The sequence below is a fragment of the Lonchura striata genome, chromosome 12 (assembly GCF_046129695.1).
Source record: "Lonchura striata isolate bLonStr1 chromosome 12, bLonStr1.mat, whole genome shotgun sequence".
NCBI classification, from domain to species: domain Eukaryota; kingdom Metazoa; phylum Chordata; class Aves; order Passeriformes; family Estrildidae; genus Lonchura; species Lonchura striata.
This window is the reverse complement of record NC_134614.1, coordinates 9067794-9094915: the sequence shown is the minus strand read 5'-3', so window position 1 is coordinate 9094915 and position 27122 is coordinate 9067794. Positions and strand designations below refer to the sequence as shown.

General features: G+C 43.9%; 1 long non-coding RNA gene across 2 annotated transcripts; it reads right to left on the bottom strand.

Moving 5' to 3' along the window:
- Positions 1-2334: 2334 nt before the first annotated feature.
- On the bottom strand, positions 2335-24838 carry LOC110472603 (uncharacterized). 2 transcript variants are annotated; one of them, XR_002465736.2, is made up of 4 exons: positions 24824-24838; positions 4942-5032; positions 3747-3892; positions 2335-2497 (listed from the first exon to the last, which is right to left on the bottom strand). It is a non-coding gene; the product is annotated as an uncharacterized LOC110472603 (long non-coding RNA). The 2 variants fall into 2 exon arrangements; XR_013340695.1 differs by lacking the exon at positions 24824-24838 and adding an exon at positions 18245-18330.
- Positions 24839-27122: the final 2284 nt, after the last annotated feature.

Sequence of the window (27122 nt, the reverse complement as noted above, 5' to 3'; positions counted from 1 at the left end):
TGTGTCTTTAGCCACAATTCAGAAGTGAGGATCTATCTGTATATTGAGTGTACCTTGGGACACAGTCAGATATCAGTGTCAGATACTGTGCATGGACTGCTCTGTGGTACCATGGGACATGCACAAGTTCCTGAAGAACAAAAATCCTCCCAAACTTCTGTTCCTTTGTCCTTCCCTGGCGTGGCTCTGCTGCCCAAAGGGTGTACCAGGATTTTCTCTGAGTTCAGCTCCATATCAGGGCAGTTTTGCAGAAATCTTGTCAACTGCAGCAGGACTAATTCACTGGGTGCTGCTGAAAAAAATCAAGCATTTGAAAAGCACTTCTTTTTTTTTCTTTGTCAAATACTCAAAATGGCAAAAAAGGTCAAGGATTTTTATTTTTTTCTGTTAAAGTAAATACATTTATACTAAAATACTTGAAACAAATTTTGCTTATTGCTGAAACAGCTTTATGTTAAAATTACTAAAATATAAGAAATGAGTTGTTGAATAGTGTAGCTTATCCTTACTCTTTGACTTATTTATTACTTTTCTGCAGTACTTTGCAAACCTCACAAATAGTTCTATAATTCTCTGCAATCATATTTCTACATGTGAATTTTGCTGTGAAGATCTTGCTTTTTCTGTACGTAGGCTGGAGTGGGATGTCTGAAGAATATCCAGAGCACCAACACAGACATATCTGGTAAAAAAGAAGGCAAAAACCACTGTAATTTCTTCTGCATCTGTCAGCCAGAGGTGCTCATTATACAGAACATCAGTGACAAGAGCAGGAGGAGAAATACAGGGTGCAGTATGTGCTCAGGTTAAGTGAGAAGTGATTAACATGTTTTCCCAGTCAGATTTTGACTGGTTTGAAGCTCTAGTAATCTTCTGGCATTTGATTAATCTTTTCATTTCTAGAGCAGTGCCTGTAAAGATCAGACTTTAGACAGGACTATAAATGATGCAATATTAGCAGGCCTTGAACTTCTCATATGAAGGATATAAAGATGCTAACAGGGTATAAATAGGTGTAGCCACACAGGAGGCTGAGAAAGGCTGAAGATGCTGATCACACATCCAGGCTCCAAGAGATCATTCCATAGCAGAAGTGCAGAGGGCTCTGTTTACCTGGCCACAGATTCCCAGCTCTGCATTGGGAAAGGCAGTAGGAATATTCAGGAATACCAGCCAGGGATACCTGGACACATTGCATCCCTTTCTAAAACACCCATGGCCTCTAGGAGCTGTGAATCCCAGGGCTGCCTCCTGCCCCACATCTGCTGCATCCCCTCTGTGTCCCACTTGGCCCAGCTCTTCAGTTACCACCCAAAGCATCGGGGCCAGCTCTTTTAGATTCCTGCTTCTCTCCCAAACATGCAGACAGCATGGGCTCAGCACCTCTGCCTCCCCTTTATCTTCTGCCTCTCCAGCTGACAGGGCATCTCCAGCTGCAGCAGACACAGATAGTCAATTCTAGGGCCAAAAAAGGGCAGGCAAAGAAAATACAGTCAGAATCCCAGACCTGTTTTTTAGCCACATTTTTCTAGAAACAGTGCAGGCACTTCAGGTCTCCTAATTGCACAACTAAAAACCCTAACCCCACCTCCCAAGAGTCAAGTGAAATTAGCCATTCTGTAAAGCTCAAAAATACAGCAATTAGACTGACCTCACGTTTAAAGTCCCCTCTAGCAACTGATCTCTGCAGGACAAGTGCAGTGCTTCCTCTGAAGTTCAGCTGTCTGTAGAGTACAACAATAGCAGGCAAAAGGCTCAGGTGCTTTGTACCAAAAATACTTTGCCCATGCGCTGTCGTGTCCAGCTCACAGAGAAACCCCATGTTTAGAGAAAGATGTTTTGATAAAGAGGCAAAATGAAGTGTTGCAGGTAGAGAGGCACTGCTGGAAAGGGGGAGATGAGAGAGCTCAGCCTCAGAGCTGTGCTTGGAGCACGACCTCCCTGCTCCAGGGATGGGGAAAGGCTTTTCCCTTGCCAGCCCTGAAGCAGCTGATTGGAACATCAGCCTTTCTTTTCATAGGACAAGAAATTAGGTCAAAACTTTCTAGGAAATTTCTGCTGCCTGTTTTAGAACGTGGTTCAAAAGATCAAAGGAGAGGAATTCTACAGAACCCCGTGTGTAACCTTGTGTGGAAGCGAGGCATTAACAGAGAAATCCTGTGCCTGAGCACTGCTGAGCTGACAGCCAGGGCCTTACCTGGAACAAAAGCTCTGCACAGCTCTGCAGCTGCACAAGGGAAGGCAGAGAGCACAAAAACTGAGAGCAGCCCCTCCATCAGCACCTGCCCCAAGGACAGAAATACCACAACACCATTCATCCCATTAGCTTTGGGATGGTTCCTCACTGCTCCCAGCTTGGCTGCAAAGAGCTTTTACCAACAGCAACAAATCTTCCCCAAGCAGTGCAGTCTTTATCAGTAGCTGGAGCTCCTCAGTCGTGTCCAGTATTGAATTGTTCCTCCTTCCAAAGCACTATTTTGATTAGGTGATCTCTTCCCTGAAAGGAAAAAAAAAAACCCACCCAAACACACTTAGGGCCAGATTTTAAAAAAGCTTTTGGAATCCTGCTTAATTTAAATGCATGACAGCAGGCAACTCAGCCTAATTCTCCACTTGAGCACACAGTCTACTGATTTATGCACACCAGTGAAATAGCTTTTGCAGATGCATATTTTGCCTTTTGCTTTATCCTACTTGTTTTTTAATAACTTACCATTACTTATGATTTCCTTAATTCAGACTTAAATTAGATAAACAATCAGCTGGGACACAGTCTGCATTGACCAATTTCCTCCAGTGGTTTGAAAGTGGAGTTCACTGGACTTCTTTTATCCCAAGTCACCTTGTGGTGTTTTGGAGCAGCCCTACCTTAGAGAGAGGAGAGGAAGCTGAGCCTTGCTGTGAGTAATGGGGGCAAGGGAAGAGCTGAAGGGTAAACTCCACATGTCCTAAACTCCTCCCAAACTCCCAGAGGGAACTCTGAATTGCACAATAAGAAGACTTTTATCACTGATAAATCCTCTTGCAATTTCCACACTGATGTCTCCATAGATCCCTCTGATTCATGAGGTAATTTGGCTGTTGACACTTGATGGAATTAAATACTCTAGAAGAGCATTTCTGTCCCAGAGCAGGTAAGAGAGTTTTAACTCTTTTTTTGATAGCTGACGTGGAAACAAGTGGTTGGACATGAAGCTCATCTCTACATGATGAATAGATTTCAAAACATTCCAGAAACAACTTTCTTTAGAAGAGTCAAAAGACACAAAGAACTTCTTGATCAATGAACAGTGGGTATTTTTGCTGAATAGAGGAGAATATTGGATTGCAGGATGCAGTATTAGATAAATATCCTAAGCAAATAATTACCACTGATTGTAATTAATGGTGCAGTATAGCTTGGTTCCCAAAACATTTCCACCTGATTATACAGCTCCTTTAAAATGACACCAGAATGTGGAAACTCAACAACTGATCCTTGAAAGTATCCTTCAAAGACATATCCTTGTGGGTTGAACTCTTAATTGCCACAGTGTTACATTCTTGATACCCTAAACCACCAGAATTTCAACATTTACTAGTGTAAAATTATGCTATTAAAGTTTTTACTCCTTTCAATATTGTATTATGTTTTTTAAGACATGAGTTGTTCTCCATCATTAATATTTTCTTGGGGTTTTTTTGGTTCACTTTCAAGGCCAAAAGTCCACAGGCAGGATTTCTATCAGTTTTAGTTGGAGTCTCACCTGATTAGAAGCTGCAGCAATAAGTTTCATGATCGCTCACAGAGCTTGAGATTTCAGCTTTTCCTGACGTGTTCTTCTAGATTTGATTTCAGTCCAAAATGTGCCTTTCTGGTTGGAATTAAAAGCCAGTTAATTTTCAAAATTCCCTGTAAAGGAGAGACATTGAAATAAAAATGGTAAAAAACAATCACCTCAGATCAAGACTGAGGTAATTTGAAACAGTTTTTTATTTAATTGTTTATGTTTCTTGTTTGACCTGACTTAAATTAGTCTTGCTGTATGACACAGCAAGAACAGCATTGCTTTCTAATAACAGCATTAATCACAGCATAAAAATACTTCTTGGTAATGTACAACAGTTCTTGTGAGCTGAAAATAAAAAGTAATGTTCATCTGCCTACAAGGATTAAAGTAAATAAAAATGAAATACACTACTGGGATTACAGCATGGGAGACGACTGGAAATGCTGGCGTGATTTGACATCTAACAGCTAACTTTGCTGGTATTAGCAGGCTGTGAAATTATATAAAAAATGCAAAAAAACAGAAGAAAATATAATGAGTTTCATTTAAAAATTTCTCTTTTTGATCTTTTATCCAGAAGAAACTTTCTGTTCTGCATTTTGTCCCACACCACTTTTTAAGAAGGAGCCTTTGCAGCAACAGCACTAATTAGTGTTGTGGTTTAACTTGGAGGCAGCCAAACACACAGAGCCCTTTGCTCCCCACCACAGGATGGGGAGAGAATTGGGAAAAAGCTGAAATAGTTTTCTAGTTTAATAGGTCAGAAGAGGAAGGAAAACCAATAATAATGATAAAAGAATATACCAAACAAGTGATGCCCAATGCAGTCCTCAGCCCAGCCATCCCACTGCCAGCTCCCCCTTTTTTTGTTTACCATATCTCTTGTTTTTGTTTGTTCAGAACACATGCAAGGCAATTTTATTTCACAGGCTCTTCAAGTGTTAATGTGGAAATGATTCAAAAGTTCTAAATGTGACACCAAAGCCTGTTGTTCCGTGGGTCTGGGTATAGAAAAGGAGAAGCTGCAGGGAGCAGCTGCCTGGCAGAGAGAGGCAGGGTGATTCCAGGAGCCACGCTGGCCTGGCCACGTCTGTGAGCTCAGGGAACCTGCAGGAGGATGCCCAGGAGATGAAGGAGCCCATTTGGACAATCATTCCCCACCTGCACTGACCAAAGGCTCCAGCACCACAGGAATAAAGGTTCTCTCAGCCTGAACTGCCACTTCACACAGAGCCAACAGCAGGGAATCCATCCAGAATATTCTGTAGGATAAAAAGGAAATGGACTTTCAAAACCATTGCATTCTCTCTCATGTCAGAGACACTTCATCAGTGTTTTGCAAAAGCACACCAAGTAATTTGGTTTGAAAAGCACCACATTAGTACATTTTGGCTTTCAAACATGCTTTTTTCCAAAATAATCATTTTTATGCACGCAAATACTTCAAAGGGAAGGATTAGAAGAAACAACACTTCTTATCCCTCCCCTATTTCATGTATCACCAGGATGGTGATCTCTAATACCAAATGCAACTTGCACTTCAGTCAGCACTGAGGCAAAGGAGCATTATCTGCTGAGCAGCTTCATTATCTCATCAGCAGCTCCTCTGTTTCCCTGGGGAGCTCCTGGCCAAGGCCCTGCTCCTGCCTGCACCTGGTGAGTGCATTCACCCTGGCAAGGCCACGGCAAGAGGCACATGAGCAAAGGTCCTCCGAAATGGAAATTACTCATGAGTTTTTAATGCAAATCAGAAGAGGTCAGTCAAAATAAGCACACAGAGAAAACTAATTGGAAGTGAAGTATGGACTCAAATGATAAAATATAGCTCAGTTTTATACAGCTCAATGATCACATGCATTTACTTCTAACATCCAAGGACAACAGCCTAAGCAGCCAGTTCACACTTTTCTTTCTGTCTGTAGTGATACCTTTCAAGCACAAGTATGTCAGGTGGGTAACATTATTTCTTGAATAATTTCACCATAACTTCAAAATATTTTCTAAAATTAACAGCACCGTCATATAGGCATCATTGACTTAAGTAATCTGATAGCCTACAAAACCTGAACATACTTTAGAAATAAGACTTCTGGATGCAATGACAGTTTTTAAAAAAACACACAAGGCAAAAAATAAACTCAAAAAACTCATACAAAAAACTTCATGAACATTGTGAGGATGAGGGCAAGCAAGCCCACTGGGTGCTTTATTTCCAGTTTAGAATCCACATGGAGCATGCAGATATTTTAAGTTGGGAGTTTTAATAGGACCAGTTTGTTTTAAAGGTTTACAAATTTTGCAGTGAACCTTCCCAAAAAGTGAATCCACGTTCCTTGGATGGATGGAGGAAAGTGGGGCTGCCAGCTCCTGCCCAGCCTGAAGGCACAGGGAGGTGCCCAAGCTGCAAAAGCTGCACCACTGAGCTGCAGGGCTTTCACCTCCCTACAAAGCCTGCAAGAGTAAGAGAAATGACCAGTCATAATATTGTGAATTCTTCAGAAATCTGGGAAATTAATCCAGACCTAAATCCAGACCTCTGTTTCACAGCAGACCCACATCTATTTTAGAGCCCAACCTAAGGCATGAAATTCTTTTATACAATTGAAATGCTGTAAGGGAAACTGCTGCCCAGGCTGCTCCTGCCTCCTCTCCCTGCCTCGGTCCTGTACAATTCAAAGGAATGACCAGACTGGAGCAATGCTGGGGCACAGAGAGGAACCACTCCAGTGTTCTGCTAACAAGTCATGAGCTGAGCTTCCTGCAGGTACACATGTAGCTGTTAAATAAAGAAAATAAGAGCACCAGGCTGGCAGAGATCTCCTTTGGAGAGGTCACAAAGCAATCGCCTTTCCAGCAGGTGAAAATCACTGCAGGAGAAGGGGGCTCAGCTTCTGCACAAACACAACTGATCGTGGTGAATGTATAAGCATCTGTTTCCATGAGCCAGATAATTGGGTCCTTGGGAAGCAGACTAACAAGAGGAAGGAAATCTCTAGAATTCAGATTTTGTTTTAAGATGCTCACTTTTTGCCAGCAATCATTTTATACAAGAGCAGTGACTAAGTGCAGATACAATTGTGGTTGTCCTGTCATGTTTCCTGGGTTCTGTTCCTCTCTAAGGGGGATAATTTCCCAGAGATCATGGTGTCACAGCACTATCACCTTTTACTCTAATATCTTTTTTCCACCTCTTCTTTCTCCTGCACCCACTGAAATCTGTGTGAACACCTAAAAATATACATGACTTGGCAGATCTTTGCTGGGGCTCCTCTCACATCAGCAGTCTGCTTAAGGCATTGTGTACCAAAAGCTGAACATCATTATGAGTTATCCAACCAGCTGGTAAAATGTTACTTCATTTTTGTTTCCATGCACTGATTTCCCCCTTGATGTGACAGCCCAATCTCCCACTCACTCGCTGTCAGCCACTGTTTCCCTTTGATGCTGACACTCAGTCATTCAGTCTTTTCAGTCTACACCTTCCTCAGCATTATGTGTACTCTGGCTGTGGGTTTGGCATGCTGGAATTGCTCAGGAAAACTTCCTTTCTTTTGTTTAAAAATAACCTAAAGTATTTCTTCATTGTTTAAGGAAATAATTTCCCCTTGGAGAATGAAAATGTGCTGTCTTCTGTATGTGTGCTCTATATTGCAAAACAAATACCTTGTGTATATTTATATTTACATATACCTGTATTTTGTGCCTTTTGTAATTTTAGAGGCAAAATCTTCAGTGACCCCATGCAGTCACCATGGATCCCTGAGCAGCCATTAGAAATCTGCACTCAGCTGCTTGCCCAAGTTCCAGGAAGGTAATGTCCACCCGTATCCCTGATGTCTAAAATTCCCCAGCAGAAAAGATGTGATTTCCTTCTCAAGCTAAGGAACCCATCCAGCTCAAGGCACGTGCTTTTGCTGGGATTCAAGCTGGCAAACAGGGAGACACTGGAAGTCACCTGCAGGTAATTGCACCTTAAAAGAAAATCAGCATTCATAGACTGAACACAGAGTATTTGTTTGATTGGAGGTCTCAATTCTTTGCAGAAAATTGGGAATGTTAAAGCACTGATGCTTTGATTGCTAGGGCTGACAGTTCTCTGCACTGTGAAGTTGGTTTGAAATGTTAAAGGATCACAGCCAGACTTTGGATGATGAGCTTTCTGTTACAGACTGATGCTCCTTCCTTGAGCCTTGTACCTAAATAAAGCTTTTGAAAGGGTCTTTCTTCCTACACTCCAGCAATCCCAGCCCAGCCATTCACTGAATGTTTAAAGCTGCCCTCACTCTTTACACAAGACAAAGGGGATGGACATCTGAAAACCAGACTCATTTTGGCTGCTGAGTTCAATTATCCACCACTGCAAAAGCACCAACATGCTGTCTTTAAAAACCCAAAATAAAATTGAAAAAAATCCCAACATCAACAACCCCAAACATATTAAAGAAGGAGTAGGTGATTCCACTCCCATTGCCCACCTTGACACACCTTAAAAGCTTCATTTTCTCAGGAAAAACATTGAGTTTTCAGATTATTAACTAATTTATATTCCATTTTCTAAATTTTCTGTAACATTCAGAAATCTTTCTTAAGGAAATAAATAAATTGATTTTTTTTTATAATTTCTACTTTAGGTGAGCTCTGATCACTCTCTGCTCCTTAAGGGGTCCTTGCTATATCTCACTGGTAAATCCTTCACATTCTCTTCAAAATAGTGAAAGAAAAAACAATTCAGGTCTCCATGCATTGATTATTTCAGGCATGGCTGGGAAGCAAATGTGACTGGCTCTAATCACAGTAGGTGTGATTAGAAGCAATATTTAAGTAACTGTCAGATCAGGAGAATACCTTAATGGAAATTGGCTACAAAACATATCTTCATTAAACAATGACCTGACTCCACACCAGCACTATTCAACATTCCTCTCTGCCACCACTGTCAAAAATTTAGACTGCATTTGACAAATGTGGATGAATGTCTAAAAATTTCCCTTAATGGCTTGGGGTTTTTTGGGTTAGGGTTCTGGAGTCACTTAGCACTTAAAAAACACTTGTTTAAAATTTAAAAAAATGGGGCAAATTTCCCTGGTACAAACATTTAGGAATTTTTAAGAAGAGAGTGCTATATATTGGACAGCTTGAATTTTGTGTGTGAGAGTGTGGGAGTATTGCATCACTGCCTATTTGCACTTCCCAAATGTGATGTGCTCAGTGTTACTCTTGTGTGATCTGTGGCTACAGGTTGTTAAGGAAGAGGAGATGGCATCTGTCAGGAAAGAGCAGAAAATTCCAGTGCCACCACAGCAACCCACTCCTGGTGCCTTTCCCTTGCACAAAACCAAGGGAGGATGGGCACTGGAGCCAGGCTGCCAGGGCAGCCCTCTGAGAGGTCTTGCAGTCTGGACCTGGTATTTACTTTAATCCAGTATGGCCTGAGCTGTGTGGGATTTGGCATGGTAAAAAAATCCCAGGTTTTATAAAACTTTTTTTACAAGGATATGCTTTACTGTGCAGAGACAGAGAGTGAACAAGAGTTCCTGTCACTGCTGCTGGCAAATGAGTCCAGCAAAGGATGTGTTTGACAGCAAAAGAGATTTCTGTAGTGGCCCTTTCAGCCTAAGGAAAATGATATTTAAGTCTAAACCAAAGGACTGAAGGTCAGATTGCAAAAGAGCTGGTATTCCTAATTGTAAACAGATTTTGGGAGAGCTCCATCTGTATTGGCCAAGTACTTCTCAGTTTCTGACCACAAAACCAAACATTGAACTTTTTTTAAAACCTCTGATGCTTTGAGCCATGCTACAGCCTATATTAAAAAATCTTTTTAATATTTCAAGGTTTTCTCAGTGCCAAGCTATTAAATGTGTAGACTGATTTCCTTAGAGCAAAATCCTTCCCCAAAAACCTGGAAAGAATGTCAGTCAAAATAGTTAATTACTAACAAAAAAAAAAACAACAACAAAAAAAAAAAAAAAAAACCAAACAAACAAAAAAAAAAAAAAACAGTAATTGACTGCATGGATTTTAATTTTATGAGATAGCCTTATCCATGTGAGAACTCTCCAAGCTGAGGCTGGAGAACAATGGCTCCCTGAACACAAAAGCAGTTCCCAAATCACAGCAGAGATTGTAAGGTTGAATTTGACCTTACTTGCTCCAATAAAAATTCAGGTTATGTCCATAAAAATGAGCAAGAAGGAGGTAACAAAAGGGGTGAGAATGAGAAGAGAATGAGGGGAATTTGCAAAAAGCTGCAGCTAAAACTACACTGAGCCTTTCAGCAACAATGCTCTCTAGGTGGTAAACAGTTTAGCAGACTGCTAGCTACAAAAAAGTCCCTACAAAGCACCTCAAAAGTGGTTATTAGACAGATTTCTTGCATATTCTTTCTTCCCTGCCCAGCAGTAATTGGTCTCAAACAGGGAACAGTGACAATGCCAGACCTCCACATCGGGTGACAGGTATTCCCACTAAGAGCAGCAGTGCCCATTGTCAACACTTTAGCTCAAGTTTCAAGCTTGGATCTTTTTCTAGAGGCCCTGCATTTATATAAGAATTGCCAGGAGAGTGTTTTAAAACTATTATTAAGGCTCTGAGTTGTGGGGGGAAGCTCTGAAGCGCAGCACAGAATAAAAGCTGCATTGCCAGAGCTCAAAGCCCAAAGATGACTTAAAAGCCCCACCAGCCCCTTGCTGTGCATCACCTTCAGCATCACCTCCTTTTCTCACAGACATTGTTTTAGAAGTGTTTAAAGGCTCCTGGCTTTGCCTAGATGTCCATGAAGCAAACTCAGGTGCCCCTCAAAAGGTGCCTGTGGAGACCTTACCCAGACCAGCTGCAGCAGCAATTAGAAGAAGCAGCACAATATCTTCAGATTTTTGCAAGTTCCAGCAACATGCAGCTTCAAAAGTGAGAGGTTTTTTATCCCCTCTTGATTACGCTCTTGGGTTCAGCATATGGTTTGACTGTTTCCTTAACAATTTGACACACATCTATGAGTTAAAAATAGCAAACAATCCACCCATTTTTCCTAGCAAAAACTGCACATACAGAATATTTGAATTCTGTGCAGTGACAGGCCAAGTCTACACCCTGGTCTGTGCTGGACTATGACTAATTTTGCCTGATTTTTTTTTTTCTTTTTATTTTATTTTATTTCTATTTATTTTATTTATTTTATTTTATTTTATCTTTTTATTTTCTTTTTATTGTAAAATCCATATTTTACTACATAGGTCTCCCTTTGTATTCAGTACAGCACACCCCAAACCCATGGATAAAAGGCAGTAGGTATTGACAGTTTTGTCTGCACTGAGTGAAAAGCTAAACAATTAATAAATAAACAATTGTCAGTGCTGATATGACTGATATAAAGATGCTCTCTACACTAGACAGTTTCTCCATCTGGAAGCTCACAGTAATAAAATTGATACCTTTGCTACATGTCAGCAGCATGAGGCTGACAAGTGGCAGGTTTAACTGCAGCTCAGTTACTTCATTAAAAAGAGCTGTTAATTTAAACTGAAAGGAGAATCCATTCTTTTGGCTGCCCACCAGAAATGCTTCCCACAAAAGGGAAGATGCAGCAGCTCTGCTCATCAGTTCAAAAGTTCATTTGAATGATGCACAGGAGGGCATTAACACAAGGAAATGTAAAGGAAACCCTGTTTACAGCTGGTTCCACAACTGGATTCCATTAGGAAAAGACTGACATGACTATTTTAAACCCCTAAGAAAATTTTAAGCAGAAGCAGAACATCTTGAACAGATCACTTGAAATTTTGTTCACAACTCTTCTGGCTCATGCTGCCCTCCTGGTGGCTTTGCAGTCCTGTACTTCATGTCACTATTCTCCTTCATGAACCATGCTATATATTTTAGGTAGTAAAACAGGTAATAGCTCCCAGCTGTTGGCCTCTGCAGAGTATTTAGGGAGCTCCATGTAACAGCTCACCACAGCATGTGCAGTTTGGACGTGGACACTTGCTCAGGCAAGACTGAAAGCAGGGAGACTCCCACTCCCCACTGATATCTCAGAGCTGCTCCTTTCTGCTCTGCCAGCATCCCAATTAAAGGTTTTCAATTTTTTGATGAAAACAACGTACTTAGGAAAAGGACAAGAAAAAATCCCTAACAAAATCCCAGTGAAACATTCAGGAAAGGACACTTTCTGACCAGAAGAGTTCAAAGCACCAGTATCTACCAGTATCCCCCTGAAAGCTACTCTGTGTTCTGTGCTTACTGTGTGCAAATTAGAACATAGGAAAAAAACCTACTTGTTCATCCTCACATTCACAGAGCCTCTCAAGTGGAACAGAAATCCCACAGACAGGATTTGTTCCCTGATTCATTTGACACATGCAGCAAAGGAGCAGAGATCCCATGGAGGAAAGAGCAGAGAGTGTAGAGCAGGGCTACCAGAGGATGGGCTCCATGTGCCAGCTCAGAGCAGTTTAGGAAATAAGACAAAGCTGCTCACATAACTGTTCCTACAGCTACACTCAGCTAAATTTAAGTCCACGTGAAGCAGTTGAGTGCTTCAACCTTTCTGGAGTTGGACAGAGCTTGCAGGAGGAACAGAGTAACTCAATCACCCAGAGGCAGCTCTTGGCAGGGCTGAGATTCCCTTCAGAGGGATTAGACAGGCAGGAGAAGAGCAGTGTAGCAAAGGAAAAGCAAATGAAAGGAAATGGAGATGAAACAAGATTCTCCTATTGATTTGCACTGAAAGATGAATTGCTTGCTTATCATTGCAGTTGTAAATGAAAGCTGTGCCAAAAGGGTGTAGCTTATATAGGAAGCCAAATTAAATATATTTTCTTCCTTGCTTTATGTGGAGAATGTGCATGACTGCAGAAAGTTACTGCAGCAAGAGCTGGAAAACAAATAAAACAAAATAAATGCATCCCGCATTGGAGTGTATGAATACATTACACATTCAATACACGTGAGAGTGTATGACTCCGGCAGACCTCCAGCCAGAGCCATGCACTGCTCACACCTCAGGGCACAGCAGTATTTCCACACACAAGCAAGAATTCCAGCAACATCAGCCAAGTTCTGGCTGTTGGCAGGTGCTGAACCTCGTCCTTGCACAGAGCACCTGCCCTGGGAAGCTGCCAGTGTGACCCCCAGAGGTGACCCAAGTGTGCAAGAACTCAACCCTGACCTCTGAATCATGGATGGGCTCCTGTGTGGCCTCCAGGAGGAGAGATCCCAAGGGGAGCAAATTGTGCATCAGCCACAGGGCCAGCACCAGGGGAGGATTCCCAGCTGTGCCCCACTGCCCTGCTGCTCACCCCAGCACTGCTGCTCTGCTCTCACTGCTCACATTGCCATAGGGGAAGCCACCCGCGTTGGTGATCCCGAGTCTGGCTCAGAACACATTGTACCCTCACAAATGACCTGAAACTAAGTTGGCTTTGGTGCTGAGGAGCCTTCCTGTGGCTGAGAGAGAAAGCCCAGCTGATGTGGAGTGCAGGGAGTCCCATCTCCAAGAGAAAAGAAGCTTCTAACTCAGAACTACAAGATAATGGACTTCAAAGCAGCGGGGTTTATGCATGGAAAACCTGTCACTGGTGCAGGACTGAAACCTGCTTATCTTGGCCTTTCACATGGTGTAATTTGACAGGGCCCATAGCACATCTAAAGGGAAGGAGATGGAAATGCATCTCACTGTACTGAATTTATTTACTTATTTATTTTTAAATAGTGGCAGGACTTACTCTCTTCAGCTCGTGAGCAGCCCCTGTAGAAATTGATAGTACATGGGGCACAGCAGGTGGTAGAAGGTAAAATCCTTTACGAGGTTTGCCCAGACTGGTCAGAAATATATTTGCAAGTTGAAGAAATCATTATACTCCTGAGAGTCCTTGGATAGGAAAGGAGTTTATCATTTGCTAGCAAATGATTTTGACCTTTCTGGCAAAGGTTAGAGGACAAAAATATATTAACTGGAGTAATTTAAGTCAAGTGTAAAGTAACTAAGAGTTACATGGCCTTGGGGAAGAGTCTGGAGTATTAGTTGTAGGAGATGCTTCAGCAGTTGGTGGAGTTGACTACTTTAAGAACAAAATTATCATCATAAATTCCTGGAATGTTCCCTGGATGGGACTGTGACAGTTTAAATCTCTGAATAAAGTTTATTGCCCACTTCATCTGTCACTCAGTACCTGCACCACACCCCTGTGCCAGGCAGCCAGGGTTATGTTGGCAGCTCTAATGAGGGTCATCTTTGGGGTCACAGAGCCAGCACTTGCACTCCACTATTGAGAGGAGAGCTCAGGTCCTCAGTTGGCTGCATGAAGAGCACTAAATTGAAATATTTTAACAGATTCCTCATTTCCCCTTGTAATCTAAGACTTCCAGAAACCCCTACAATGGCCTGCTGCCACCTGCATGTCCCATTGCACACTCAGCATACCAACAACAGCAAGGTTTTCTTAAAAAAGAAGGTTTTTAACAAAAAAACAGCCCTAAAACAGCCTCACTACAAACCTTTTCCAAGATCTAAGCTCCTCACTTTCCTGTGTTTCCTTCTGTTCCCACATAATTCTAGGTGCATTAGGAAACATATGCAATTGGATTTCTACCTGACTCCTGCAACAGAGAAGGTCTGGACAGATCAGAAGATATTATTACCCATAATGATCCAAAATTGGCTTCCTAAATTTATTGTTTTGCTACACTATTAGACTACTTCTGTTGAAACACACTCTACCATAGTAGCAAAGGTAAGTCCTTGTTGAAGCAATACCTAAATCAATACCTAAGTTCATCACCTTAAACAGTATATCATTGTTTTCTCAAAATCTCAGATGGAAAGCAAAAATCCCTGCTGTGCTCAGATGCCTCAGATTTTGCTAATTCTTCATGTGCTACCCAGATTATTGCTCCTGATGTCAGATGAATATGTGCGGTCCTCTGCTCTCCCTCTGCAACTTAATGAGAGCCAGCTTATCTCATATCAGCTTCTAGAAGGGCTCAGCTATCTGAGATTACCCACAATGTGCTCTATTTTCTGAGCTAAATTAATAATTAGGGGGAAAAATAACATGAGAGATGCAGATTACTAAAAACAACCAGTTGTGAAGTCAGCCCAGGGTAAAACACTGATATCTGAAGGCAATGCACAGAACAGCTCAATGTTCAGTCCTGCTAACATGGCTTTGGAGGGTTATCTAGAAATAGGAAAGGTAGAAACAGAAACTTGGGAATATGATGACTCAACTCTTACCCAAAACATCAGCTAGCCAAGCCAGGGACAGACCCTTCTTCCTAGTGCTGAGAAAGGGCATCCCAGGGAAGGAGGTTATGTAGTGATACTCTAAAAGGGGCTGAAGCTCTCCCATAGTTTTCAGCTGAATGATTTTATTCTCAGGCTGGACTCCCAGAATGGAAGGGGACAGTAAAAGCCTTCTAGCCAACATGACAAGGACATTTCCACAGAATATGGAAAATCCATCCATTCTCTATTTCACAGCAAGGATTTAAAACTACCCTTTCCAGGAACTGCTTTCCCATGGAACAGGAGTGTGTCCCAAGGCTGTGCTGTGCAAGCTAGCGAGCAAATCCCCTTGGTGAGCAAGAAATGCCTCTGGAGAAGCCCTAAGAAGTGATTTCTTCAGCCACCATTCTGCAGCCCAGGGAAGCAGGAAAACAAACTCCCAGGGCTCTTTTCCAAGCCTCTCTGCCTGGAGCCCATCCAGTTTTTAGCACAGACCAAGAGTGGCTGAGCAGGGGCAGGAAAGTTCCCCTGGCCTGATCAGAGCATCCCCCCAGCAGGCAGGACACCGAGTGTGGGTCTGCCTCATGAATGTTCAAGTTCTTTAGACAAACTGAGAGGGCACCAATGAAAGACTGAGAACACCCCTGCAATCTCTAGTCTCTGGAACACTGGCTGCTGCTGAGGTCCTTTGGGGTAGAATTTTGTCCTATCTTCAGCAAAGACCACCAACCCCCAAGTGCAGTCTGAGGAGTATTTTCACTGCTTCCCATCTCTCTGCCTCACATCTCTGTATAAATCCAGCTCTTTATGTCCTTTGCTACTCTGATTTTAAAGATACTTTTAAAAATGGGAATTACTTTTTTCCAGACTACATCAAGGGTGTGGTCCAGATTAATTTCAGCTTTAGGGTTTTTTTAATTTTAATTAAAATAAATATTTGTAAAAATCCACACAAAACTTTTTGTTTCCAGCTATAAAAAGGATTCATATGGCAATAACTCAGACTTCCTGAGACTACAGACAAAAAGGAGAAAAAGAAAAATGCTTTAATAATAGTAACAATATTTACAGTTTAAAACTACTTTTCGATCTCAGGGTTATTCATGTTTTGCCTCAGAGTGAAACTGATGCCCCATTCAGTAACTCACACTGAAGCTCACAGCAGAACACAACCACGACTCAAATGCTGTAGATCATGCTGCCCTTAACACCATTTGTCAGTGCTCAAACAATTCTCTGTAGTCAAACATGAGATGAAACACAAACTACATTTCATAAGATACTACCATCACTCTTTTGACAGCTCACAGAGTGAAACCCCTGCTTTTTTCTATAACAAAGCAACTGTTCCTCAGAACCATGTGTTATTTTACAGTTCTAATCTAAAGAAAACTCTGATTTGCATTCAGTGAAAGACCAAGTGGGAAAATGAAGAGTTTTCAAGAACTGCATCAAGATCTTGCCATACATTTCTCTGTCCTGGGCTATTCCAACATTCAGTGTTTTCTAGTGGCCTTTAATAATCCTCTATTCATCTGAAAATTCAAGATAGGAGGGTATTGGAATATTTGGTCCTGATGTTACCAAAGCTCCAATTTTCACTTTTTTGAAAGTATCATGAAGTATCATGGGGTGGAAAAAAACCCACAGGTAGCATCTTTTCTCTGTGGTCTCTGCAGCAGCTACAACAATTACATCCACCCCATTATCTGCCTCTTACACCTTCTCCCAGAAATCATGAGCCTATTGTATATATCTAGAATTTAGAGTGTGGTTTGGAATTGTAGAATGGTTTGGGCTGGAAGGGACCTTAAAGCTCCACCTCCCCACCATGGGCAGGTTCCTCTTCCACTATCCCAGGTTACTCCGAGCCCTGTCCACCCTGGCTGGGAACACTTCCAGGGGATGGGACAGCCGCAGCTTCGCTGGGCACCCTGTGCCAGGCCCTCACCATCCTCACAGTAAAAAACTTCTCCCCAATATCCAACCTAAACCTATTCCCTTTCTGTTTGAAGCCATTCCCCGTCCTGCCACGAGGAAGGGGCGATGAGGGGTGATCAGAGTGATGGGGAGCTCCTGGCAGGAGGGACATCGCAGAGAACAGGACAGGCAGCTGAGATCTCTGTTTGAAAGGAGGGGACTGGGGAGTCAGTTCAGCCACAGCACAGGAAATGACAGAAAGAACCTGCCAGGAATTAAAAACCCACATTCCAGCTGGGATCGTACCCTCTTTCCCCGCAAAGCTGCAGCCCCTTTCTGAGCGCTTCTTGCTCCCGAACAACCACCGGGATGCAAAATTCGCTTCCCGCTTGGTCAGAGCGGTCCCGAAAGCGGCTGAGGATTCCCGCAGGAGCTCTGGCCCTGCGGAGGAGCGGAGCTGCCCTCTCCTGGGAGCCGCGCGGGGCAGCGCAGCCCCGCACCGCGCAAAGCGCAGCCCCGCACCGCACACAGCTCCGCACCGCGCACAGCTCCGCACCGCGCACAGCACAGCCCCGCACCGCGCACAGGGCAGCCCCGCACCGCGCACAGCACAGCTCCGCACCGCGCACAGCTCCGCACCGCGCACAGCGCAGCTCCGCACCGCGCACAGCGCAGCCCCGCACCGCGCACAGCTCCGCACCGCGCACAGCGCAGCCCCGCACCGCGCACAGCACAGCTCCGCACAGCGCAGCCCCGCACCGCGCACAGCGCAGCCCCGCACCGCGCACAGCTCCGCACCGCGCACAGCGCAGCTCCGCACCGCGCACAGCGCAGCCCCGCACCGCGCACAGCTCCGCACCGCGCACAGCTCCGCACCGCGCACAGCGCAGCTCCGCACCGCGCACAGCGCAGCCCCGCACCGCGCAGCCCCGCACCGCGCACAGCGCAGCCCCGCACCGCGCACAGCCCCGCACCGCGCACAGCCCCGCACCGCGCACAGCTCCGCACCGCGCACAGGGCAGCCCCGCACCGCGCACAGCGCAGCCCCGCACCGCGCACAGCGCAGCCCCGCACCGCGCACAGCTCCGCACCGCGCACAGCGCAGCCCCGCACCGCGCACAGCTCCGCACCGCGCACAGCGCAGCCCCGCACCGCGCACAGCGCAGCTCCGCACCGCGCACAGCGCAGCCCCGCACCGCGCACAGCACAGCCCCGCACCGCGCACAGCTCCGCACCGCGCACAGCCCCGCACCGCGCACAGCCCCGCACCGCGCACAGCTCCGCACCGCGCACAGCGCAGCCCCGCACCGCGCACAGGACAGCTCCTCACCGCGCACAGCGCAGCCCCGCACCGCGCACAGCTCCGCACCGCGCACAGCTCCGCACCGCGCACAGCAGCAGCCGGGAAGGGATGGATGCTCCCTCAGGCTGCTCCGCAGGCACTGCCCGCTTCTCCCACCCACTAAAACTGGGCTGCGGGGTCAGGATGCTGCTTCAGCAGCACTTCTACAAACTTCAGAAAGAGGTCATTTTGCATCAATTTCTTCACAGGTTTTCCAGATAGGAACCTATATGGATTGTTAGGTTAAATCAATAGGGCGAAGATTAAGTGAGCGCTGTGTCAGGACAAGAGCTCACAGAGGAGTTTAACGGGACTGCCAAACACAGCTGAGCGGGTACCTGGTGCTGTTCATGCAGAAGTGTGTTTGCACTTAGGATTTTCCCAAATCTCCCCTTAATTTATGAGAAAGAAAAATGGTTCCAGATCTGTGAGTGATGAAGGGAAGGAAATCAGCCTGCAGCTGTAACCCAAAACACAGCAAAACCCCGAGCTTGTTGGAAACAGAAAGAGTTTTCATTTGTACATGTTTTTATTACACCAGACTTGAAGCAGAGAACTTGGAGCTGGGGAACAGATTAGTGAAAATATCATAACACAACTTTAGCAGCATCAGCCAGCCCTTCCAGGTCCCTGCTCCCCACTTGGGATACACTACCATAGACAAAAGTGAGGAGTTCACTCAAAAAGGCTCCAAAACAAAAAAATATGGGTTTGGTTGGGTTTTTTTTCCCCCTGAATATATGTGATGTTTTTAAAGTAGTGATAAAAAGCTGGGATTTCCAGGAACATTTCTCCACTAAGCTGTCGACACAAATCACAAGGTAGATGATTTCTGCAATTTAAAAAGTGGGAAATGGCAGCCAGTATGCTAATTAGGAAGAGTTCTAGGAAAAACATCTAAAGCAAAGTCCACCAGGAATAAGATGAGTATATGCTTTTAAGATTAAAAAAAGTATTTAAATTGCCTACCATAGCCTCTGATGGTTTTGTTTCTTAGGGGGATTTTTTGTTTGATTTTTCAAGAAAGTTACTTTTCTCTAACAACTTCTTCTGGGGTCGTTTGGGATAGGGATGATCAGGTGAGTCACTTCATAAATATTCCTGCATCCCTATGGCATGTACAGGAAATTCATTAGAATTAATATTTCTTTACATGGTTATTTATTTGAGTAAGCCCTTGCCTCAAGTGCTGGTGTTGTTCTTTTAACATAATAATCCTGATAAATTACTCTTTTCCTCAATGCCCCCTAAGCAAGGAACGTAGTGCTGCTGTGTGAAGACCCATTACTCTGGCCCTTTGCAAAGAAAACTTTTGAGTATGTTTCCCCCAAACCAGATGCCTCTCTACATTTTAGAATCTGTAGATGCCATTTTTAAGTGAATGGGGAAAAAATGTCAGCTATCACTTTCAATAGCAAGTGTGATTAAAATTTCATTTGTTTCTGATTGCTTATTGCTCCCATGTATGGACATAGTGTCATTCATTTCCTGACTAACCACCGGTGCTTCCAGTGTACCTGGGGTCTTTGACAGGGCACCTGCTGAGATACACACATAATTAGTGAGCATTCTGCATGTAACTGGGTACAAGAGATAGGTCCTCACTTACATTCAAGCCAAAGTTACTCTGCTGGGTACAACTCAGCTAAGAAAATTGCTGATGTTCTCCAGTGTGACTTTCCAATTTTTCTTTGATTCCTTTTGAATTAATATCTATGAAAAAAATCAGTTGTTTTTGTTTTTGAATTGTGGTTTGTTCATAATCAGGTTCACTAAAGCCTCTAGACAAATGGGCTTGGAATGGGTTTGGAAAGATGTGAGGAGGCTCTACTCTTTGTGTTTAGTTTGTGGATATAATTTTTCACAAGAACTCCCTGTGGGAGGGAGCCCAGTGGAGAACCTGATCTTACCAGGACCAGCAGCTCTGCCAGACACAGGTCACACAGGACTGAGGCACCACAGCAATTTCTGACCTTTTCATGTTCTCTTTCCTCCTTCTCCCCCCCAGCTGGCATCCTCCCTTAACTGGCCAGTACCGGACTCCCAAGGAAGGGAAGGGATGGACAGAAAGGCACAGAGCTGGCAGCAGAAGCAGAAATGGCAGAAGAACCTGAAGCCCTTAAAGACTCAAAGAAAATGGGATCTTATCCTGCCTGCCACCAGCAGATGGGATACAGTGCTGCTCACAGCAGAGACAGAGGGAGAGCCAGAATAACAGCTACTCTCAGGACTTCAGAAAACAACATAAACCTGTCTCCTCCTCATCTTGCCCAAAACAGACTCAGTGGCCAGGAAGCCTTTCAAGGAGCAAAGCACTAGCAGCAGGTGGTGCCATCTGTCCTACTTTAATTCCTTCTTGCTCAGACAATTTACATCCCAGTCAGTGAGGAAGATAAAAAACAACAACAAAAACCTTATCCCAACTGCCAAATAACCAGGGAGTGGGAGAATAGGACGCAAGGAGACAGAAGGCTAATTTCAGCTGAATAGTGTGAAATGAAAGTGTTACTAAAAATAAAGAACAACAAAAAATGTGCTTGTTAAATGATGTCTTCTCCCTGTGGTCTGCTCTTTTGCTCCTGTGCCTGAAGGTGAATGATTAGACAGAAAATCAAACCACCATGTAGTTTTACCCTGAGCTGAGATGCAAAGGCCAGGACAGTCTGGGAGAGGCTGCATCACATCCTGCCCTGCTGAGCATTGCTGTTATCTCTGTCCAGCTGGAGTTTCCCTTAGTGCCACCCCTGTGAAACATGGGCAGACACTGCCTGGCACATCATCCCTCTGTCACCTGGGGCTGGGGCACAGCAGCCAGGTTTGCTCCATTGCCATCAGTGCTGCTTTAGCTCTGGGCAGGGTAAGAGATTTTCCTGTCAAATCTGCCTTACATGTCACAGACTATCCTTTCCTATCTCTATTTTAATATGCAACCATGTATTAAGCTCTCTGGAAAATGCTGAACAATAAATATTAGCTCTGCACTATAAGCAAGACCCTGTTGCAACCTCAGCAAAATTATCCAAGAGCTCTTTGGTTCCACAGTGCATGCAACAGTAGAGAGGCAATTTCTTCCACTTGGACTAAATCAGCTTGAAAGAAATAATGGTTCATTCTCCTGAGCTCAGGACTAAATTTTGAAGTAGATATCAAAACAAACACTTGCATACAAGATAAATTTCATGTTATAACAAAGCAGCAATTCCTCCCTTCAATTTGTGAACTGTAAGATTTTGAACTAATTTATGAGAAAAATAGAAGAATTCACTCCTGAAAGAGAAGAAAATGACAGAAACTATTTGCCACAGTTTAAATGAGTTTTATTTTGAAGCCATTCAGAATTTAGACCTTGGACAAACACCTTACTGAGGCAAATTTGCTGGCACCATGAGGAGGAACCTCCTACCTCAACAATGGAAACAGGGCTTGATTTAATCTCCCCAGTGTTGCAATGAATAATATTCTTGCTAGGTCTGGGTTTCCCCTGAAAATGAGTGTGCCTGACATGCTCACGCTGCAGACATTCTGCACAGATTGCATTTTGCACAGGTTGAGTTTAGAGGAACCAAGGATTCCCCCATTGCACCTCCCAGACTTGGCCATGCAAGCACTAACTAGGAAATGCTATTTTATACAGGGTATATATCAGGACAAAGATAAGAGAGAAAGGATGGTCCAAGGATTGGGGAAAGAAGGATGGAAAAAGTAATCCCCTTTCTGTGCCATATACTTCCTAAAAGTGGTGCCTGAGCACACTAGAAAAGCAATGGTGGGCACATGCTTCTTTGCAAATGGAAATAATAAAATAATGGACTAAACCAGCAGTATCTGACTGGTGAGGAAGGAAAAGACCCCTAGACTAGAAGGGATTTTAGACACCAAACTGCACCAGTGCAGTTCCTGAAACAGCTCCACAACAGGCATTTATTCCAGAGCCTGATTCAGCTTCTGGTTTTAATTTTCACATAGCAGCACAAACAGCCTTTATCCACCCTCTGGGTATCCCTTCTCCAGAAACAAACAACATTTAGGAAAAGCACAGCCTGGGCCTTGCTGCTCTTCCAACTCCACTTCCCAAAGGCACACCCAGCTTTTGGATTTGCATGGCTACTGACAATTTTCCAGAAGAAAGGAAACACTTGCCACAGCTTTATCCTTCATACTCAGCACAAGAATGACATCCTTTTTAAACAGACCTCCAATATCTGGCATAACAATTTTTCTCAGGCCAAGGCTTCACAATCCGTTTACAGAGGGTGACAGCACAAACAAGAATCATTGAATTCCACAGAGATGCCCACAAGTGTCCTGAGGCTCCTCCTGTGCTGCTGAAGGGTGTTTGGACCATGACTGAAGGAGCAATGGGATGTTGCACACAAGTGTTCCAATTCTCTGCTGGCCACACTACAAAACTCCTGAGGTCTCTGACCAGGGTATGATGGTGGCAAGTCTCAGGAGCCATCATGTTTGCTGTTCCTCACTCCTCCTTCCTGACACCAATGGCAATCCTCAGCCCAAAGCAGCTCTGACACTTCCTAATGGAGCAGGAATATAATACAGAGCCTCCTCTTAAGCTGGGTTTAACCCAGAGCCCTCATTCACTGGGGATGTTCTGCTCCCCACATACCCCAGGGGTGCTGCTCTCAGCACTTTCACTGAGACACACAGGGAGGGGACTTGTGTGCTGCCTGTGGGGAAGTCCTGAGCACAAACCTCTCCCATTCCCTCTCCTTCCCCAGGAGTGCAACTGTTCACAGTTCAGCAGCAAAGGAGGGAAAAAGGAGACACCGGTTACCAGTAAGCAAGCACACCTCACTTCTAGGCACTGAAAGACACAAATATTAAGCATAAAGACATCCCCTGTTCCATCTGTATTGCAAGCACCTGGAGTATGAAAGCTTCAGACCTCCTTTGATAGAGTCCTCAGGCAAAAAGAAGTGACCCAGCCTAAGGCTGTTCTATTCATCAGTGGTGAAGCCATGAAAAGACAACATTTGCATTTCTGCTGTCATTTTGAAGTCTGTTTACTTGTAACCTTAAAAGGAAGTGAATTACCTCAAAAAAAGAAGAGAAAGAAAAAAAAGGATGACTGCCTGGTCTCCTCAGAACACCTCAATACCAGAAAAATATTCCTCTTACAGAAACTACTATTAGAGCCCTTGGATGGTATCTTTCATTCTGTGAATTGCCCAATTACTTCAGAAAGATGTTGTGGCATTGTTGAATGCTGACAGAAACCCATTGATCTGCTCCCAGGTTTACCAGTACACAAAGGATGGGAAACACTCCTGGCTCCCACTTTCTATAATGTGCCTTATTGATTCTCTGAAATGCCAAACTCTGCACTTATTTACAAACACGCTGCACTGCAAAGCCCCCATGCATAGAAAATGCACCTCCCAATTTATTTCCTTTTTAGTGAAACACTTTCTATGAAAAATTAAATCAGCTGTAAGTAATAGACATGGATTTTTGCTTATGTTTACCATGCAATTTTACCCAGAGAGAACTGAATGTGGATTTGTAGAATACAGTGATTTTTCAGCTCTAGCACAGGTTTAATAAACTTGTTCAGACCTGTCTTAAGAATGTTTGGCTCCATGTGGTCCATTGATCAGCTTGTCTGCCCAGGCTCCAGAGCTCTCCCTTCCCCTGCAGGGTCTGTCCACACAGGACACACAGGAGTCAGTGATCCTGGTGCTCCCAGACCTACTGTGCTCACATACACACTGAATGTATTTGAACTTACATAAAAGCCACTTTTCCTGCAAAACTCTGGGGTTATAGGAGTCTGGAAAACACTCAATTGTCACAAAAAACTTATCACTCATTTTAGGGCTCTTTCAAGCTCTTTAATGCCTTACCAAGATTATTGTACCTAACACAATGGCTGATCAGCAGCATTCCAAGGTCTGCTTTTGGTCTTTTCACTATGGCAATTTCTAGTCAGAAAGATTTTGTTCTCTGACACATGCCTCTTCTCTTCATACTCAAACTTTTCACTGATATTACTTCAATCTCAAAGTGGGATTTTTTTTTTTACCAACACATTTCTGCTCATAATGTTTACCAGTTCCCTGTTACTGTCTGTCTTACCAGCAAGACTACTTTGGGCTAGTATAGAATTGACTTTTCTTAAGAACTTCACTTACTTAACCACAGTTCTGAAGCAGAATAGCACCCTTTCATATACTAGACATAAAATAATTGTGTTCCTCAGGCTTGGTAACAGACTTCTCTGAAAAACCACAGAAAGCAGGTCTGACTAAGAAGGTGTCATTTTCCACAGCTGGCCTTGGAATATATCAAGATTTGCCCCATACTTATTTTAATCAAATTAATAGGTGTCACAGCCTTCACAGTACACCCTTGAGTAGAAAGTTGCCCAATGGGCCACATTTTCTTTCATTACACCTGCAACAGACTGTGAAGGAAGTAAGACAGGAAGCAGCCACGACATCCTAATGGTTTTATTCCCGTGTTTCTATGGGCTTTCATCAGAACAAAGAGTACCCAGCAACACTGAGCAGGTGCTGCTCTCTATAGGGTAAATATCATGATTTCTCCTACCTTCTTCTCAGGCAGAGATAGATAGACTGGCACATCCTCTGTAAAGCTGTTTTGGGACACACAGGACACCTGCTCCAATCCTCTGCAGAGCTCAGACATTTCTGGGTGTTGCCTCTGCACCTCCTCCTTCCAAGCACAGGGTGCCCATGGTCTCCCCCGGGGTCATTGGCACACACAGATTTCCAGAAGGAAGCAGTGGAAGTCAGCAGCTCTCCTGAGCAGCTGAAAGGAGAAGGATAATCAACAGCAAGTGGGAAATCATAGGAACACAGAATCATAGAATGGTTTGGGCTGGAAGGGACCTCACAGACTCACATCTCCTTCCAATTCCCTGCTATGGCAAGGGACACCTTCCCCCAGGTCAGGTTTCTCAGAGCCCCATCCAGCCTGGCCTTGAGCACTTCCAGGGATGGGGCAGTCACAGCTTATCTGGGCAAGTGCCTCATCATCCTCCCAGTAAAGGATTTTTATTGAATATCTAGTCTAAATCTACTCTCTTCCATGTGGTCATTGCCCCTTGCCCTGTCCCTCCATGCTCTTGCAATGAACTGATCATCTCAGGTTGCTGAAGAGAAACAGAACAGAGGAGTAAAGGGGAGGAAACCAGCCAAAATCCCTCAGAGCACCTTTCCCCTGCACACATCCAGGACACTGATTTGTTCCCCAATGACCCAAGAAGCAAGCACTTACCCCATACATCTCTTTCTAAACTAGAAGAAACAGGTTAATGTGCAACTGATTCATAAGCCATGTGCTGGCCCCCTCCCCAGGGATGCATTTCACCCTGGGGTTTAATTAAACTCTCCTCCTTAGGCAAACAGTGCGTTCTTAAGAGATTCTAAGGACAATTTGTTATTCTCAGTTGATTTTCTTCCATTATTGTATGTAGTAATTTTTTATTTATATCACACCTTTTGTGTATTCCATAAGCAAACCTAAGCACCACACCATTAGCATACTGTAGCTGCACAGGCTCTCTCCAAAAATTTACAGTCCCAGCCTAATCCTGCCTAAGTACAGAAAACAAAGATCAATTTTCCAACATCTGAACCAGACTGGATTTAATTCCATCCAACACATTCAAATGACAGCTTGGGAAACACAAGATTCTGTAAGGTCCTGAGCTGAATTACAACCAGTATTAAGGCAGCGGACTGGAGATGTCAATTGTGGAATATCCTCCTAATGTTTATTAACTTCTCTGTCAATGAGAATCACTGTTCTGACAACAGACTGGCTGGTGAAAAATCATTGTCCATCTGTTCCCAGCTCACATCCCAGGGTAAAGGACTCGCTTTCTTTGCTGAAGTGTAAAAAGTCATTTGAGATTGAAAAGCCCTAGAAATGCCTCTGCTATCACATGCAGCGAGCCACGAAGTTCAGACTGTTTTACAGGGGCACTGTCACAGCATATCAGGAAAAATTAGCCATTTAAGGACTTCAAAATCTCCCACTTTGGAACCCAGGCTGAGGCTGCCACATGCACAGCTGGAGCTGAAGGAAGGTCAGCTCCTTTCAGTGTTGTGTCACCATGCCAGGCACTGCTGCAGACACTCTGAAACACTCACCAGACCCCAAACCATGTCCAGAACACTGCTCCAGCCCAAGCCATGTGCTTTTGCCTGCCATCAGGGTAAGAAAACCCTGTTTCAGCATCCCCATAGTGCTCGTAGAAGCACTGTGCAAAAACCACTCAGCAGCCAGAAATGAGTCATTAAGGATCCCAATTTATGATGTTTGTATCACTATGTACAGATGAGTAAACCAACATCCTCCTGACAAAAATCAGTACTGAGAAGCCTGTTACACTCAGCCTAAATAAGGGACTGAGTGTAGAGTTTAGAAAATTAATAAATTAGCTGTATGCTGCACTCCCTACATTCAGGTCCCAGAACCAGACGGGTTGTATCAAGTGCACTGACATGATAATACTAATTAGATAACAAAATGACAAAGCAAAGCAAATGACATCTAGATAAAAAAATACAGTGGATGTTGAAGGTTTTCTCTGTGGGGAGAATATAGGCACGTGCACTATTCTGGAGAGAAGTAAGGAATGACTTATCTAATTGAAACTACAGGGGTGTAGAGGGGAGGGGGCAGGAAAGACAGACGGTAATTCTGTGAGCTGGAAAGTGGCCAGGATGCTGGGGTTAGCAGCTACACACTTTCAAAAGCATCATGAGATCTTATGTGATTACAAGCCATCACAAGCCTGGTTCTAATTCTTATCCAAGTTACATTTGGCAGCAGAGAAAGGCAGCAGTCTAAGGCACTGCATCCATTTGGGTGAAGGACA